This window comes from Dipodomys spectabilis, unplaced genomic scaffold (genome assembly GCF_019054845.1).
Source record: "Dipodomys spectabilis isolate Male_0828 unplaced genomic scaffold, ASM1905484v1 ptg000203l, whole genome shotgun sequence".
NCBI classification, from domain to species: domain Eukaryota; kingdom Metazoa; phylum Chordata; class Mammalia; order Rodentia; family Heteromyidae; genus Dipodomys; species Dipodomys spectabilis.
The window spans coordinates 4,660,762-4,677,827 of NW_024870880.1; the positions used below are offsets into that span (position 1 = coordinate 4,660,762).

At 33.8% G+C, this 17,066-nt stretch overlaps 1 non-coding gene across 1 annotated transcript; it reads right to left on the reverse strand.

The window, feature by feature from the left end:
- Positions 1–16,652: 16,652 nt before the first annotated feature.
- On the reverse strand, positions 16,653–16,761 carry LOC122122102. Its single transcript, XR_006150113.1, has one exon. It is a non-coding gene; the product is annotated as a U6 spliceosomal RNA (small nuclear RNA).
- Positions 16,762–17,066: the final 305 nt, after the last annotated feature.

Sequence of the window (17,066 nt, forward strand, 5' to 3'; positions counted from 1 at the left end):
TTAATCCTGGTTGCAAGACACATTTTCATGTAGAAAACTGTTCCCAAAATCCTGACTGTTTTGGTTTGTAAGAATGAAATAATTGTGCCTTTAATTCAGTAGTTCATAAATTAGAAAAGTAACCCTAACCTTAGAAGCAATTGCTTTTGGATTCAAAAAGCCACACAAATACATTAGATTTTATTCATCCTATCTTTGTTTCAACTCATCTTTCTTAAAACAGTTTGTGGATTTACTCCATATCGTGACATTTTACTCCATATCATGCCATAACCTGAACTCTAACTGGAAGTTTTAGGCTAACCCTCACACTAATCATACCCTAATCCTAATATTATTAGCAGTTTCCTATTTTATAGTCATCCTAATTCTAACTTGACTTGTTATTCGAAGATATACTTCCAGTTTGACCCTAAATTTTCCATTTTCCTAATGCTAAAACTAAGCACAGCTGGAACTGAAACCTAACTTTCCACCTAATGAGAGTCCAAAATTAATTTTAAAAAATACCCTAATTTTTGTCATTCTAATGAATACTCCAATTTGCACTCTGGAAATGAGTTTCAATTTGCCCTAATTCCAACAAATTTCCTAACTCTACTTCTGAAGTGACCTTGTTCCCTAATATGTACTATTATATTAATTGTCCTCAAATTCTCTTATCAGGAAAAATACTGTAGTTTCCATTGATCCTACCGTTTCCTAAATCACTATATCCTAAAACAGTTTCAGATTTACTTACCATTTAGTCCATTACTTAAAGCTAACTCTCAACAAATACCTGGCTGGAAAACTCTCATTAATAATTACAAGAATGATCACTGAGAAAAAAATATAATGATAATGCTATAGTGACTATTCAATCTGACATTTTTGCTTCATTTCTTAGTGAAATCTTAATTTTATAAAAAAAACTTTCTTATTTATAACACTAATTATAATTAGAACAAAATACTGACCCTGATCTTAATCCAAAATATATATCAATACTAACATTCACACAAGTACACTAATTTTCACTCATCCTAACTTGATTCAAATAAGCTTTCCAAACATAGGTTTCAATTTTTTTTTCCAAAATCTTAGTCATTTTCTAACCATAAACTTAATCTTAACTGGAACATTGAGAATAAACAGAAGCCTAATTGCAAGGTGATTCTAATATTAATAGCATTACTCTAGTTAACATCCATTCTAGCTGGGAAGGTGGCTCAGTGGTAGAGCGCTTGCCTTGCATGCCTGAGGCCATGGGTTTGATTCCTCAGCACCGCATAATCAAAATAGAAAAAAGCCGGAAGTGGCGCTGTGGCTCAAGTGGTGGAGCACTAGCCTTGAGCTGAAGAGCTGAGGGACAGTGCCCAGGCCCACAGTCCAGGCCCCGGGACCTGACCCAAAAATAAATAAATAAATAAAACAATAAAACATTCATTCTAATTCTTAAAAGGATTATTCTAAAATTTATCTTCAATTTGAGCCTCATTTTTTTATCCTTCACTCTAATCCTAACCATGGGTGGAATCCTAACCATAACCATGACAATAATGCCATCCCAATTCTAAATTTTATGAAAAATGCTCATTTTGTGTTATTCTAACTGAAATTCACCTTGGAATTCTTGAAATAAGTTGCAGCTTTTCCAAAACCTTATAGATTTTCTCACTCTTATCCTGAATCTATCTTGTTCCATAAGAGGAATCATCATACCCATTTCCTCAAATCCTGATCTAATGAAATACATTGTATTTCCATTATCCCAGCATTTCCTGAAGTCCTAGAACCTAAAATAAGGTCAGATTTACTTAACATTTATCTCATTCCTTTTTTTTTTCTTTTTGTTGTTCGTGGGGCCTGATCTCTGGGCCTAGGCATAATCCCTGAGTTCTAGGCATGGGCATGATCCCAGAGTTCTTTCGCTCAAGGTATGCACTTTACCTCTTGAGCCACATAACTACTTTCTGGTTTTCTGGTGAATAATTGGAGATAAAATTCTCACAGACTTTCCTGCCCAGGCTGGATTTTTCCTCAGAAATCAGCTTCCTGAGGATAATAGGTGTAAGCCACCAGTTTAATCTATTTATTTACTCTATCCTCAACCCCCTTTAACATGAAACCTAATCCTAATCACAATCTGAATTAACACCAAATGGTTAATGTAAGGAAAATTGTCTCTATTTTATTTAATCACACATTTTTTTACTTCTACTTCTTAGAGGAAAACTAAATTTTACCTTAAAGCTTATCTTTCTTTAATCCTAACAAGAACTAAAACAGTAACTCACACTTTAAACCAAATTATATCTGAATTTTTAAAGTAACACGACACTGGTTTTCATTCATTCTTACTTTGATGTCATTCATTCTTCTTAAATTTGTTGCAGTTTTACACTATATCTTACATCTTTTTCTCATCCTAAGAACAACTCTAACTGCAACACCTTTACTAATCCTACGCCTACATATGACTGAATTATAATGTTAATAGCAAGCCTCTATTTCACATTTATCTTATCTCTTGCTCAGCGTGAAGGTCTAAATTTTACTTGCATTTTGAAACTAAATATTTTTATCATTATTATTTTAATTGTGAAAATACCGTACAGAGGGGTTACAATTACATGGGCAATTTAATGAGTTCATTTCTTATCAAGAATTTTTGCCTCCTTTGTTTCCCCTTCCCATCCCTTCCCATCTCCACCCCCCATCCCCAGCCAAAGTTGGAAAGTTCGTTTTTGGACATAACATCTCGTACATCTCATTGTAGCAATGGGTCCATTATGCAGCAAAAATATCTCTAAGAAATATATTTTTCAATAAAATACATTTTACTGAAATTTATTGAAAACATGTGCATTACACTTTTTAATTTTTTACAAATAAAATAGTCCCCAAGCATTTAATTTAAAGTGATAATGGGGAAGGTATCTTCCTATTCCAATCTTTATGTGTACTTCAGTAAAAGTACTACAAATACATGATGTTTACTGGAGCAATATAAAAGATGAGAACTTATTTCTAAGGAGAATGGATTTATTGATTAAACCATAGAAAAGAGTAAAAAAGTCAGGTTTCTTGCATAATTTTCGTATGAATATAGCTCAAGATGAGACTCAAAGATAAATTCATATTTATATTACTGAGATTTACATCACAATATAAACAATATAGGTATTAAAGCTTTGGTCATTCAAAGCCCTAGATACCTAATGGATGAAGAATGGAATAGAAAATAGCAGAGGAAAACAATTCAACATGCAGCTATTATGATTTTATAATGCTAATATGAAAGAAATGGAGCTTTTGTTTTTCTGAAGAAGAAAGTTTAGTTTAGTAAGTGTTCAGTTGCAATGAGTCTAAAGTCTTTTCCTCCAATATATCAAAGAGTACTATACTAATCCTCAGAATTGTACATCAGTAATTATTTGAATTAGCTTTGGTTAATATTAATTTACTTGTGTAGCAAATATGTTAAAATATTCACTCTCTTTCTTTCAATATATTAACATACATTTAATAATTTACTGTCTCTTAATACAAGCCTGAAATCACTATCTCAAAGTAACACAAAGAGAAAAACAAAAATAACCTGATACAAAAATCAGAAACCCTAAATTATGTGAAAAAGTCCACAATGTAAAAAATAAATCTGAGGAAGAGAAAAACAATGGCAGAAGATCAACAGAAGTTTACTCTAGCTCTCTCTGATAAAATAGAGATTTAGTATCCTAGCAGGTACTCCTCTTCTAGAGGGTCGCACCAAGTCAGCTATAATATACAATTCAAAAGAAGATTTTAAACTGTTTTCACAAGGAAACAGAAATCTATGAAAAGGTGTCCAGCCAGGCAGGTGACTGCTGTGACTGTTTTGGCTAACATTTTCAAAAACTCATTTGCAGTGTGAAAATAAAAAGGTAACATGGAAGAAAGCAGGAACAGAAATGTACATGAGAGAAAACCACATCCATTCAGAGAGACAATCCACCATACCACTGGACAGTCCGAACTGTCACTGGAACCACAAGTTTGATCATCACAACATCTCATCACAACTGGTTTCTACTCCTACACTTAATGGTCGAAACAAAAACCTAATTCCAGAAAAGCAAATCACAACAGAAGACTAAACCAACACTTGCAAATCAACCAAGAACATAGAGATTTACCTATTAAGATCATAGATCCCCCAAAAAGAAAACCTCCAAATGGACAGAACAAATCAGAAAAATACAAGAAAAGTGATGTCAAAGTAGTATAATTCACACAGTAAATAACCAGGCATTAGAACAGACAATCAAGGATCTAGAAGATATTTACCAAAATACATTACATATATGGCTGAAAAATGTGAATAATGGAATGATAGAAAACCTCTACAAGAAAATTTGTGAACAAGATGAGACCAACCAATCATTAGAAAAATAATTCACGGAGACTACAAACAGAAAGATAAATAAATTCTGAAAATACAAAGGAGTCCAAGAATAAAATGGATGCCTAGTTAAAAGATATGAGAGAAGACAGAGCTAAGAAAACAACCCTTGCAACTCCCCCACCCAAAGATAAAAATGTACAGAAAGTCCATGCAAGACCTAAAACAAAGCATTAATAGGATAGAACCCCTAAAAATGACCAATTAGAAGACAGGGAAATAAAAAACAAAGTAGAATGTCTCCACAGTAAATAGATGACATAGAAGATAATCTCAGGGTCAAAGACAGAATAGGCCTGATAGGAAAGAGGAGATAATCATTTAGGAAAACTCCATGAAATAAGAAATGATCTTTCCAGAACTTCAAAACTCAGTTAGAAGATCAAATTTCAGGGAAATAGGTATCAAGAAGGAGAAGAGCAAGAAAATAAATGGATGGGAAGCATATTACAAAATTCTAGCAGAGAACATGCCAAACATCTAGCAAGATAGGCTCATTCAGAGAAGAGAAGGCTATAGAAACCAAAGAGAATTCTAGAACTGAACAATCCACCACCACATCATAATCCATTAGAGGATCATTAATGATCAAGGAAAGGATTCTTAAAGCTGCCATAGAAAAAAGATTCATTATTTATATAGGATATACAGTCAGAATAAATACAGATTTCTTAGCTGATATGGTAAAAAGAGAGCCTGGCATTATATATGACAAACATTAAAGGTAAACAACTACCAACCGTGAGTATGGTCCCAAGCCAAACTCTCCTTTACATTTAAAGGATATATAAACATATTTCATGAAAAAGAAAACTTGAAACAATGTTTGTCCACCAAATTATCAGGATAGAAGTTAATCAAATATATCCTACATAGAGAATGTCAAGAAGAAGAGGAACTGGTTATATAAAATGCTCCCTACTAGAGAACAAGGTAAATATATTAAGAGTAGATGAGGCACAGCTCCTAACAACAGATGTATAACATAGCAGGATTTATCAGATATTTCTCAGTCTTAACTCTCAATATCAATGGACTTAAATTTCCAAATAGAAGACATAGATTAGATACTAGTATCAAAAAACAAGACGCATCGTTATAGTATCTAAAAGAGACTCATTTTATTGACAGAAACAAACACATACTCAAACTAAAAAGCTGGAAGGAAAATTTTCAATCAAATGGAGACCATAAACAGGCCACAGCAGAATTACTAACATAAGATGTAATAGAATTAAAATTAAAGTTAGTAGGAAGAGACATTTATATATTGATAAAAGCAACTCTCCATTAGGAGGATATAACAAGTCTAAATATTAATGCCCTGAATACTGCAGCATCCCACTTCATCAACCAAATACTATTTAACCTAAAAAGACATCTCAACACATCATTCCCTTCCATGGATTGGTTATGCAGGAAAATCTCAACCAAGAAACTGCAGACATAAATAACTACATTGACCATCTATCCCTTACAGACATCTACATGATATACATTAAATGTCAGACTATACATTCTTTGCAGCAGCTCATGGAAGATTCTTCAAAATAGAAAATATCTTATGTCACATACAAATTCTGTCCAAATTGAAAGAAAAATTAAATGAATTCCCATTTCTTGTCAGACCATAACAGAACAAACTTAGTATTAAACAGCTAAAGCCAAAAAAAAAACCCCTCAAACCCATGAAGACTGAACAAAAAGTTACTGAATGACCAGTGCAACACTGAAGGGATTAGAATGGAAATCTGAAAGTTTCTAGAATTTAACAAAAAGGAACACACAAAATACCAGCTACTCTGATATTTGCAGTACTTACACGAAAATTTATAGCTCTGTGTGCCTACAGCAAGTAATTGGGGAAATCTCAAATGAATATTTTAATTATGTAGCTCAAGCTCCTTGAAAACAGGAAGAAGCCCTAACCCAAGGCAATAGACAGAAACAAATAAAAAGTTTAAATCAGAAATAACTAAATAAAGACAAAATAAAACATAGAAAGAATCACTAAATCAGTATTGGTTTTTTAAATAAATTAACAGACTTGACAGACCCTTACAAAATCTGACTAAGATGAGAACTTACGTAGATAAATAGATAAAAAGCACACAGATTGGGAGAAGATCTTTAGCTGCTCTGCAACGCGCAATGGCCTCATATCTCAAATATATTTAGAGCTCAAAAAGTTAATGTCACCCAAAAAACATATCCTCCAAAAAAAATAACAACCCTCTTAATAAGTGGGCTACAGATGTAAAGGGAGACCTCTCTGAAGAAGAAATATGCATGGCCTAAAGACACATAAAGAAATACTCAACATTTCTGGCCATAAAAGCAATGCAAATCAAAGCAACATTTAGATTCCACCCTCACCCCAGTTAAAATGACCATTATGAAGAAAACTAATAATAAGAGATGCTGGGCTGGTGGGGATGTGGCCAAAAAGGAACATTACTACACTACTGGTAGAAATGTAAACTTGTTCAAATACTCTGTAATGAAGTATAGAGGTTCCTCAATAGAGCTCCTATATGACCCAGCAATGATGGATCAAGAAAATATCGAATATATTCACAAAACTCTTTGCTTCCGTCAGAATGAATGACATTGCCCCATTAGTAAGGAAATGGAATCACTTGGAAAACATAATAAGTCAAACAAGCGAGACCCAAAGAATCAGAGTCTACAGGTTTTCACTCATTTGGAAAAAATAGAATATGTCTAGGATATTCACAATAGCTCAATAGCAATATGCATATCACCATATAAAATGATGCTTATTGAAATGTGATCCAAGACATGGATACAAAATGATTGTATAGTGAACAATTTTTAGTTATTTCTATTTAGTTTTAACCTTTGGTTTATTCCCTGTAGTCACTGGTTTTTTTTTTTTTTTTATTTCTGTACCCTTTGTCTTATAGATAAATTAATCTGATTTGGGGAAGGGAAGGGAAATCACAGAAATGGTGGGACAAAGATTAACCAAAGCAGCAGTGATATACAGACAATATGTTAGAAATGAACTTCACAACTTTGGGGGAGTAGGATGTCAGGGTTGGGGGAAGGAGAACAAAATGAGGAAGGGGTAATACTGTTAAAAAATGTACTCATGGGGGTGGGAAGGTAGCTCAGTGGTAGAGCAATTGCCTTGCATGCCTGTGGCCCTGGGTTCGATTCCTCAGCACCACATTGGCAAAAAGAAAAAAACCAGAAGTGGCGCTGTGGCTCAAGTGGTAGAGCACTAGCCTTGAGCTGAAGAGCTGAGGGACAGCGCCCAGGCCCAGAGTTCAGGCCCCACGACCAGACCCCCCCCCACACACAAAAAATTTACTCATTACATATGTAACTGTAACCCACCCTTCAGTATATCACCTTCATGATATAAAATCCCCCCCCCAAAAAAAGAGAACTCACCCAAATAGAGAAAATTACAGACAAAAATGAGACATCACAACATAAATAAGAAAAAATTAAGAAGTTTACAAGAGAGTACTTTGAAAACCGTATGCCAATCACCTGGAGAATCCTGGAGAAATTCATGCTTTCCTATACTTGATCTGAACCAAGAGGTAACACATAATAAGTAATGAAAATGAAATGTCAATAAACCACTTTCCATTCCAAAAAAATCTAGGACTCAATGAATTTACCATGAAATTAAGGCCTGCAAAGAACTTACAGTAGTTAGAACTAACTCTTCAATGTTATAGAAAGAGAAATGGAAATATCAAAATATTCTATGAGGCTAGAATTAGACTCTTTCCCAAATCACATAGGGACTCACCAAAGAAAGAGAACTATGAACCCAGTTCTTTGATCAGCATTGATACAGAACTTCTTAAAAAATTCTCACCAACCAATTTCTGCCACTAACAAAAAAATCACATCGTATGATCAAATAGGATTGAGCATAGGATGCAATTGGATTCAATATTCTTGTCAGTAAACACAATACAAACCATCAGCGGAAGCCAGGACAAGAAACACATCATTGTCTATTTGGATATAGAAATAGCTTTTTAACAACCTGCAATACCCCTTTATGATTAAAAAGTTATGAGAAACTAGGAATGCATGGAACGTTCCTCAATATACTACTGAATATGTATATGATAATGATAATTAGCAATTACATAACAGTGAAAGTATGGAGACATTAAAATCAGGAATGAGACAAGGATGTCCACTCTCTCTACTACTCTTCAGTATGGTTGTGGACTATCTAGCAAAAGCAATAGGGAAGAGAAAAACATAAAGAGGATCCAAATAGGGAAGAAGTAAACCTATCCTTTTTTACAGATGAAATGACCCTATAGCTTCCTGCCTTAAGATAGTAAAAGTGATGTTAAACTTCGGCAATGTAGCAAGGTATATAGCCCACAAAAATCAGTAGTTTTTCTGTTACCAACAGTGGGATGAACCAGGCTGAAACCCAAAAAAAACCTCATATGTCTTAGCCTCAAAATCAAAACAAATCTAAACAAAAGACCAACAACAAAACTGAGAATTAATTAATTTAACTAAAAATGTGAAGGATCTCTACTGTGAAAACTTTAAAAATATAAAAAGGGAAACTGAAGGAGATTCAAGGAAATGGAAGGTCTTTCAATGCTCCTGGTTTTAAGAATTAATATAGTGAAAACTGCAATACTGTCCCCAAACTACTAACAATGCAATACTTATCAAAATCCCAACAATATTCTTCAATGCATTCGAGAAAGCAATTCAAATTTAATATGGAATTACAAAATTACAGATGAAACAGAAGGCTTAGAAATGAACTCATGGGCTTATAGTCATCTTACACACACACGCACACACACACACACATACACAATAGAATTCTATTCACCCATTAGAAAGGATAACTTTTCACCAGTCTTAAGAAAAATGAAAGGCTTGGGAAAATTCTACTAAGAGAAAAGAGAAAGGAATACAGACAAAATAATGTAGGTTTCATGGATTCATTCAATTTTGGTATCTACAAGTAAACAAGACAGATTCTACCTCTTCCCAGTTAGAACGTTCATTATGAAGAAAGCTAACAATAGCAAATGCTGGCATGGATGCAGCCAATTGGGTACTCTATCACACTGTTGGTTGGAAATTAAATTGTTCAAACACTGTGGAATGCAGTACGGAGTTTCCTGAAAAGAGTAAATATACATCTCCTTTAAGACCCAGTAATTCCCCACATGGGCAGTAATCCAAAAATTAACAAACAAGCTCACATGAAAGCTACAAGTATAACCATGTTCAGTGCCCAGGTCCAGAGTTCAAGGACTGGAAAAAAAATTACCACTGCTGGCATTTGTTTCCACAAAAATGAACCCTTTGACATAAGATACCAAATCACTCTATTTGCAATAGCTAGCATAGGACTTAAAGGTAGTGGGTGACAAAATGGCTTCTTTGTTGAATATTAGGAAAAGATGTAGGCAGTCCAAGAAAAGGGATATTTTGTTGTTGTTGTTGTTCAAGGGGCTTGAAGTCTTGGCATGGGCACTGTTCCTGAGCTCTTCAAGTCAAGGTGGGGTACTTTATCTCTTGAGCCACAGTGTCACTTCTGGTTTTTTGGTGGTTAAATGGAGATAAGTGTCTCAAGGACTTTCTTGCCCAAGCTGTCTTTGAACCACAGTCCTCAGATCTCAGCTTCATGATTAGCTAGGATTACAGCTGTGAGCCACTGGCACCAGGCTAAAAATGGAGGATTTTTAGAAAAGAAAATCCACCTCTTCACTTGTGTCTACACCTCATATATCACTATTAGAACACTTCACCTTCAACTCATTTCATCAGACATTTGTAAATTTTCTCTTTTCCTTCATGCAGGAATACTGCAGCCAGTATCAACTCAGCTGTGGGACTGAACAGTTGTATGGCAATTGCTAGCACCTAAATCAAGAACTGTTACATCAAAACTAATGAGACCCACTTTTGGAATAATTGTTTTCTCTTTTTATAACAAATCTTTGCTTGATTACTTCCTAATGTGACTAATGACATTTTCATTCTCTTCAGCCTTCTCCCACATGTGGTCAAATATTTATGAATTCAAAGATTTCCATTGATAATTCATTAAGCTGACCTCTAAGAAAATGTGCATTTCTGGAATTTGGTTTTCTGCCTTGTTCTTACATGCATAGGCTTTCTATGATTTATTTGTTCTACAAGGAATTTTACTTTCTAATCTTTGTGTGATCAATTTTAGTCTCTCTGTTCAGTCTTTCTGACTCTCTGGAGTCTCATTTGAGTCTGCCTCATAAAAAATATGTTATTGATCAGCTAAATGACTTTCAGCTTCTGTTTTTTGCCTGACTTCATGTAGTCTGTGATAGCAGACCTGACTGGCTGTGCTTACTGTAGTTTTTGTTTGTTGGTTGGTTTTGTGTGTTTTTTTTTGTTTGTTTGTTTGTTTTAGAGGATTACTATTCAAGGTAGTAGCTTCTCTGGGTCCCAATAATCCCCTGACCTAGAGTCAATGAGTTTTTCTCCTAAAGATACAAAGAAACAGCTAACTAAATTCCTGTTAATTGTCTCAAAATGAGTCAATCTGGCATCCTTGCAAAGCCATCAATAATCCTCTGTAACCACTTATAGAAATGGTCTATCAAGATGGCTTTTCACGGTTGACTGTGAAAAATGTTCATTTCCAATTCAGCACCATGAAACAGATCACATCCCATGGAGCAGACTTTTGGAAGAAAGGTCCCCTTCCTTCCTTCTCTTATGATTCATCAAACCATAATATTCTGCAGTTGTGGCCAGCCTGGAGCACATTTTCCCAAGAATATTCTGTAGTGTAAAAGAGGACAAACTATGAAAATAAATGTGAAAATACTTGTCTACTACAGAGTGATTTATTTTGCTTTTATCTGTTGTTATTTTCATTACATCAAACACATGGATAAATTATTTTGGGATTAGACAAGTGGCAAAAGATTAATGGAATAAACATTCAGTTTACTTTCATATATCCAATATAATGCACTTAACCCCTTATGGAAATTTAAATCCGACTGTAGAAACAATGTCAGAAATATAAAATAAGCCTCAATATGAATAATCTGGCACACATACACCATCATCTACTCAGAAATTCAGTTTCTCTTTAAATATTTATTTAGTAAAAAATAATAAAAACTTAATTAATGAATGTGACTTTTAAGTATCATCTGAAATACTCCTCATGTATATGATTGTATATGTTTTAGATGTCACCTAGACAGGAATTAAACATGCATGTAAAATTCAAATTTCCACAATTTAAGCTAGATTAGAGGAGTCATACCCTCCTGTATTGTGTGGTGTGAATTTTACTACAATGCTGAACCCTTCCACCTAATACCAAGAGTGAGGTGCAATAATTTATTTTTTCATGTTAAGATGAGTGCTAAGTGTAGGATACACTTTGAATTATTACATTAATTAATTAAAATTAGTTTCATTTTTTTCTTTTCTATATCTGCAGAAAGTAAAATTATATATTAAACATTCAATATGAAGTAATCAATAATAAGTAAACTATTACTAAAATGATATACTATTAAACTGTGATTTGAATTATAGTTCTAACAAATTGTGATGTAAACAACATTAAATAGAATTATGGGTAATGTTTATTAAACTTACCATCTTGTTATTGTTTTCTAATTGTGTCATTTGTTATTCTTGATACAAGTCATCTCTTCACCTAAATTGTTTATTTTTCTATTTTATCTGTATTGGTTTGCTGATTATGCATTTTGTTTTCCCTTTTTAGTGACTGACATGAGGCTGAAAATCTGTACGCTAGTTTATTACTTCCTACATTAATGTCAAGTTGCTGCTCTCCACAGCTGTTATACTTTTCTTTGTATAGTACAGCATTTCCCCTAGTCCCACCGACTGTATTGCTGCTCTCATATATATTTTTTTTTAATTTTATTGTCAAGGTAATGTACAGAGGGGTTATAGTTACATAATTAAGGTCATGAATTAATTTATTTTCTATCTTGTTACCCCTTCACCCATTTTTCTCCCTCTTCCCTACCAACGCACCTCCCAAGATCGTTTCCAAGCTATTGTTTTGTGATAACACTGTTGCATAGTTTCCCCCTTTGTCCTTTGTCTCACTATTTTTTTTTCCTTCCCGTTCCCCAGTTCGGATCAACATATTTACAATACACATGATACCAAAATCAAATACAGTGACTACAGGGGATAAACCATATGTGGGAAAACATAAAAAAGGAAAAAAATAAATCATGTAGTACATTAAGAACAACAACAACAAAGAACATGTCTTGGAGTTCATTTCACTTAGAATCACCTTATACGGTCATATGTACATAGCTATTGAGCTGTTCTACTCATCTACTAAGATTATAATTGATGTACACATTAATGCTCCCTATGACTCAGTAATCCTACTTCTGGGCATTTAACCAGATGGCCACAAACAAGGCCACACTAAAGCTACCAGCACAATTATGGTTATCACAGTAATATTTACCATAGCTAAGGTATGGAATCAACCCTGATGCCCCTCAGTAGATGAATGGATCAAGAAAATGAGACACACAGTCACATACACACATACACACACATACTATGCTTCCATCAGAAAGAAAGATACTACCTCATTTGTAAGAAAATGAAGGTCTTGGGAAAAATCATATTAAGTGAAATAAGCCAGACTTAAAAAAACATAGTTCCCATGGTTTCCCTTATTTGTAATAATTAGTTTACATCAAGGATAATCTCATGTATTTTAATTTGACAGTTTGTTCTATGTTGAGCGTGCAACATTATTGCTATATTGTTTGTTATCATTTCTGCAAACAGGCAGGTATATTGAAAAAATTACGTTCATCTTATCCATTACTGAAAGAAGAACAACTAAAAGAGCAACCCTTACTAGGAAGAACAACTCCTACTTATTTAGCTTCATTCCTATGTAAGGCCAATGTTGTCCCCTGTATTCTCATGTACATTTCAACTCTATACCTCATACTGTATATCTAGTATCTTCTACATTGTGAACTAAATGCCCTAGATGTTCCACTTTGCTTTACTTAAAAAAAAATTCTGTCTTAATATTTGAGGTTGGTGTGTGTGTGTGTGTGTGTGTGTGTGTGTGTGTGTGTGTGTGTGTGTGTGTGTGTGTGTGTATGTGAGTGTGTGTGTGTGTTTACAAAGATCAGAACACAATATTTTTCTTCATTTCCAATACATTTTTTAGGTCATTGTAAGTTGTGGCTAATGGGAGCAGTCTCTTGTTATTTTAAGGATGAAACAGAAAAAGATATTTGTGCTTGTACCACAGTTGCTTTAATAGTCTGCAGTTGAACACTGAACATTGACTTATATCTTGGCTGCTCTTGTGAATAATGTGAATAACAATGAACTACAGATTTATTTTCGAGTTACCTAGAGAGAAATAATCACATGATTGGTGGGTCACATGATATCTCAACTTTGGATTTCTTTAGAAACTTGCATACTACTTTCTACAACAAGAATACTAACCTGTTTTTTGACCAATAGTGTAGATAATTTCCTTTTCTCCACACTCTCACCAACATTATTACCTTTTCTTCAAAGGTACTAAAGGGCAGGTTTTTACTATCTGCATTACCCTAGACTGGCCTTAGACTTAAATCCAACCTCCTAAATGCTTGGAATTACAAGCCTTTACCACCATAACTGGTTCCATTAATTTTTTGATAAGTTATAATAGTTATGAAGTTGTATCATAGTAATTTTGAATTATATTTCTCTAATGACTTCTAATCAAAAAGCATTAAGGCAGCATTAAAGTTGTATTAAACACAACTTTGTAAACCCACAGGCAATTTTCAGGGCTTTATTGAGAACATGTCTATTCAAACCTTTTGTCCATTTTTGATCCAGTTTCTGTTAATCTCATCTTTAATCTCGCTAAATTAGATCAATTATCAATTCAACGTAGTATGAAAGAAAAAAAATGTAGCAACTCCTAACATTTTTCAGTTTTTAATAACATGGTATTGCTTAAATCATTTTGTGCTAACAATTGACAGTATATAACTCAATTTAGTTAGACCTGTTACAAGGCTGTAGTTTATTTATTTTACATTGATTGTTCTTTCCAAAGCCTGTTTGTCTAATTTCCCTTGGTTTCTTTCAGTCTCAAGTAGCTCAGATTTCAAACTGAAGAATAAATGGAAGTAAGCAAACCAAAAAAAAAATACAGTTCCTCTCATCCGATGATGCCTGTATAAGAATGAGAAAGAGTTAATCCTTTTAAGGACCTATGATGGGACAACAAAAAAATGAATTTATTCTTCTATCTCTTCTTTATCTTTGCGATGTAACTTAAATGTTGTAAAACACAATATACTCCTCAGATAATTTTTTGTTTTATCCGTTTTGCACATTTTCATATGGATTTCATCTCAGTCTACAACATTCTTTCATCATTCTGTCCCTGATATTTTTACACTATCAAGACATAAGATAACCAGTTTGATTTACAGCAAGAGAAGTTATCCACCTGGCTTCCTTGGAAGCAGAGCATGATCAATAGATATTACTTCTGGTTGCTAACTACATGTAATGGTTTGTGTACTACTTATCACATTCTATTTAGTATTTTAGAAAGAATGCTGGCTAAACTCAAAGCTCATTCCTAGAAGTTTATGTTAAGTATTTCACAAGTTTTATTCCCTTAATTGTTAAGATAACATTTGCTATAATGCTAATGTTATTACCATTTTAGTGTTGGGAAGAATTGTAATTAAAGGCAGTAAGTGCATGACCTAAAGACACACACAGTGAGGAAGGAAATGAGTCAAAGTTTCCAAAAGTCTTTCAGCAATACACAAAAGGTAGATAAAATCTCTCCATTCTATGACACTCTCAATTCAATATTCATATTGCCCATGGTGATTGTTTTCTGTCACATTTGTCTTCAACACAGATTGTGTTGGTGACATTGGGTTATCATGCTCAGAGCTGAGCTTATACATTGAGGTCCAAAGAGAGGCAAATTTCTTCTGTCCCACAATTCCAGTATCCTTTTTAAAAAGTACTAAAACTTTTAAATATCATCATCTACTTTCTTATAAGTAACCAAAAATTTAAAAAATCATAAATAATCACTCCAAAATGCTTTAAAATTGGAGATGCTAAAACATGCCCCTCTGAAGTAAATTTTCTTCTACTTTTAACGTTATTCTGAAAGTCTTTGCTGGTTTGTCAGACCTGTAATCCTAACTACTTGGGATATCTACTCAGGAGCCTGAGATCTGTGGATAACAGTTGAAACCCAATCAGGGCAAATGAAATTCATGAGATTATTTTTCAAAAATTTTAATGAACTAGCAAAGGGCCAAGAATGGAGATGTAGCTCATTTATTAGCACACCAGTCTAGAGAGAAAAGGCCTTGCAAGACTTGAAGCCCTGATTTGAAACTCTGAGCACGCCAACACACATGCAAGTGCTTAAGCACATGCGTGTGTTCACAAACATATTTATTCAAATTACCTTCATATCGGAGTTTTGCATGAATTTCTTTGCTAACGAAATTATATGAGTAAAATAAAGGAAATAAACTCTTCCATCTCAGAACATTTTTATACATTTTTATTTTAAAAATATTGTACAGAGGGGTAACAATTACATGAGCAAGGTAATGAGTACATTTCCTAACAAGCATTGTTACCTCCTCCTTTATTGTTCCCCTACCATCCCTTCCCTCCCACCTCCAAAAGTCCATTAACCCCCTCCATTTCCCGGCCTCAATTGTAAAGTTCACTTTACAACATAGTGTATTGTGCATCTCATTGTTACATGGGTCAACCTGTATCCCTAGTTAAGCATTTTGGTTTTTTTTGTCCTTCCTCTCAAAAAATTAGAGGGGAGTATAAACAAGATGTAGGCAAACCAACTTCAAATACAGTGAAACAGGTGTTATAGCATGGGGGAGGAACATATAAAGAAACAAAAAAAAACACACTGCACGTCATAAGTATGTAAGAAAAAATAGCAAGAAAAAAAAAACCACTTGTGTCCCTAACTTGGGGTTCATTTCCCTTAACACAATCTTATCTGGTCATATACACATAACTTTTGACCTTTTCTGCTTATCCCAGACATATATTAGTTGTTGAAAATTAGAGAAACCATGGGACCTACGTTTCTTTGGACTTGGCTTACTTCACTTAATAATTTTTTTCCAAGTCTTTCCATTTCCTAACAAATTGGGCGATGGAATGCTTCAGAAATTTGCCTGTCATCCTTGCACAGGGGCCAGCTAATCTCTGTATCATTCCAATGTTAGTGTATGTGATGCTGAATTGAGCAAAGAACATTTTTTATATATAAATTGTAATTGATTTTCTTAAACTAGACAATACAACAAAACGTAAGTTTAAAAGAATTGTCATGAAATTTTAGAACCATGTACTTCTTACATAAGTACACATTTAAGAAAAAATCAAGATTGACATGTCAAAAACAAAATAATTCCAGATATTTGTTGTTCAAGAGATGTGTAGGAGGAGGAATTCAATTATTCTATACAAGGGACCTGTCATAACGAACACTGCAGCAAGTGTTAAGCTTTGTTAAAATATTTAATGTTTTAAATATATTTAATTTTGGGAATTT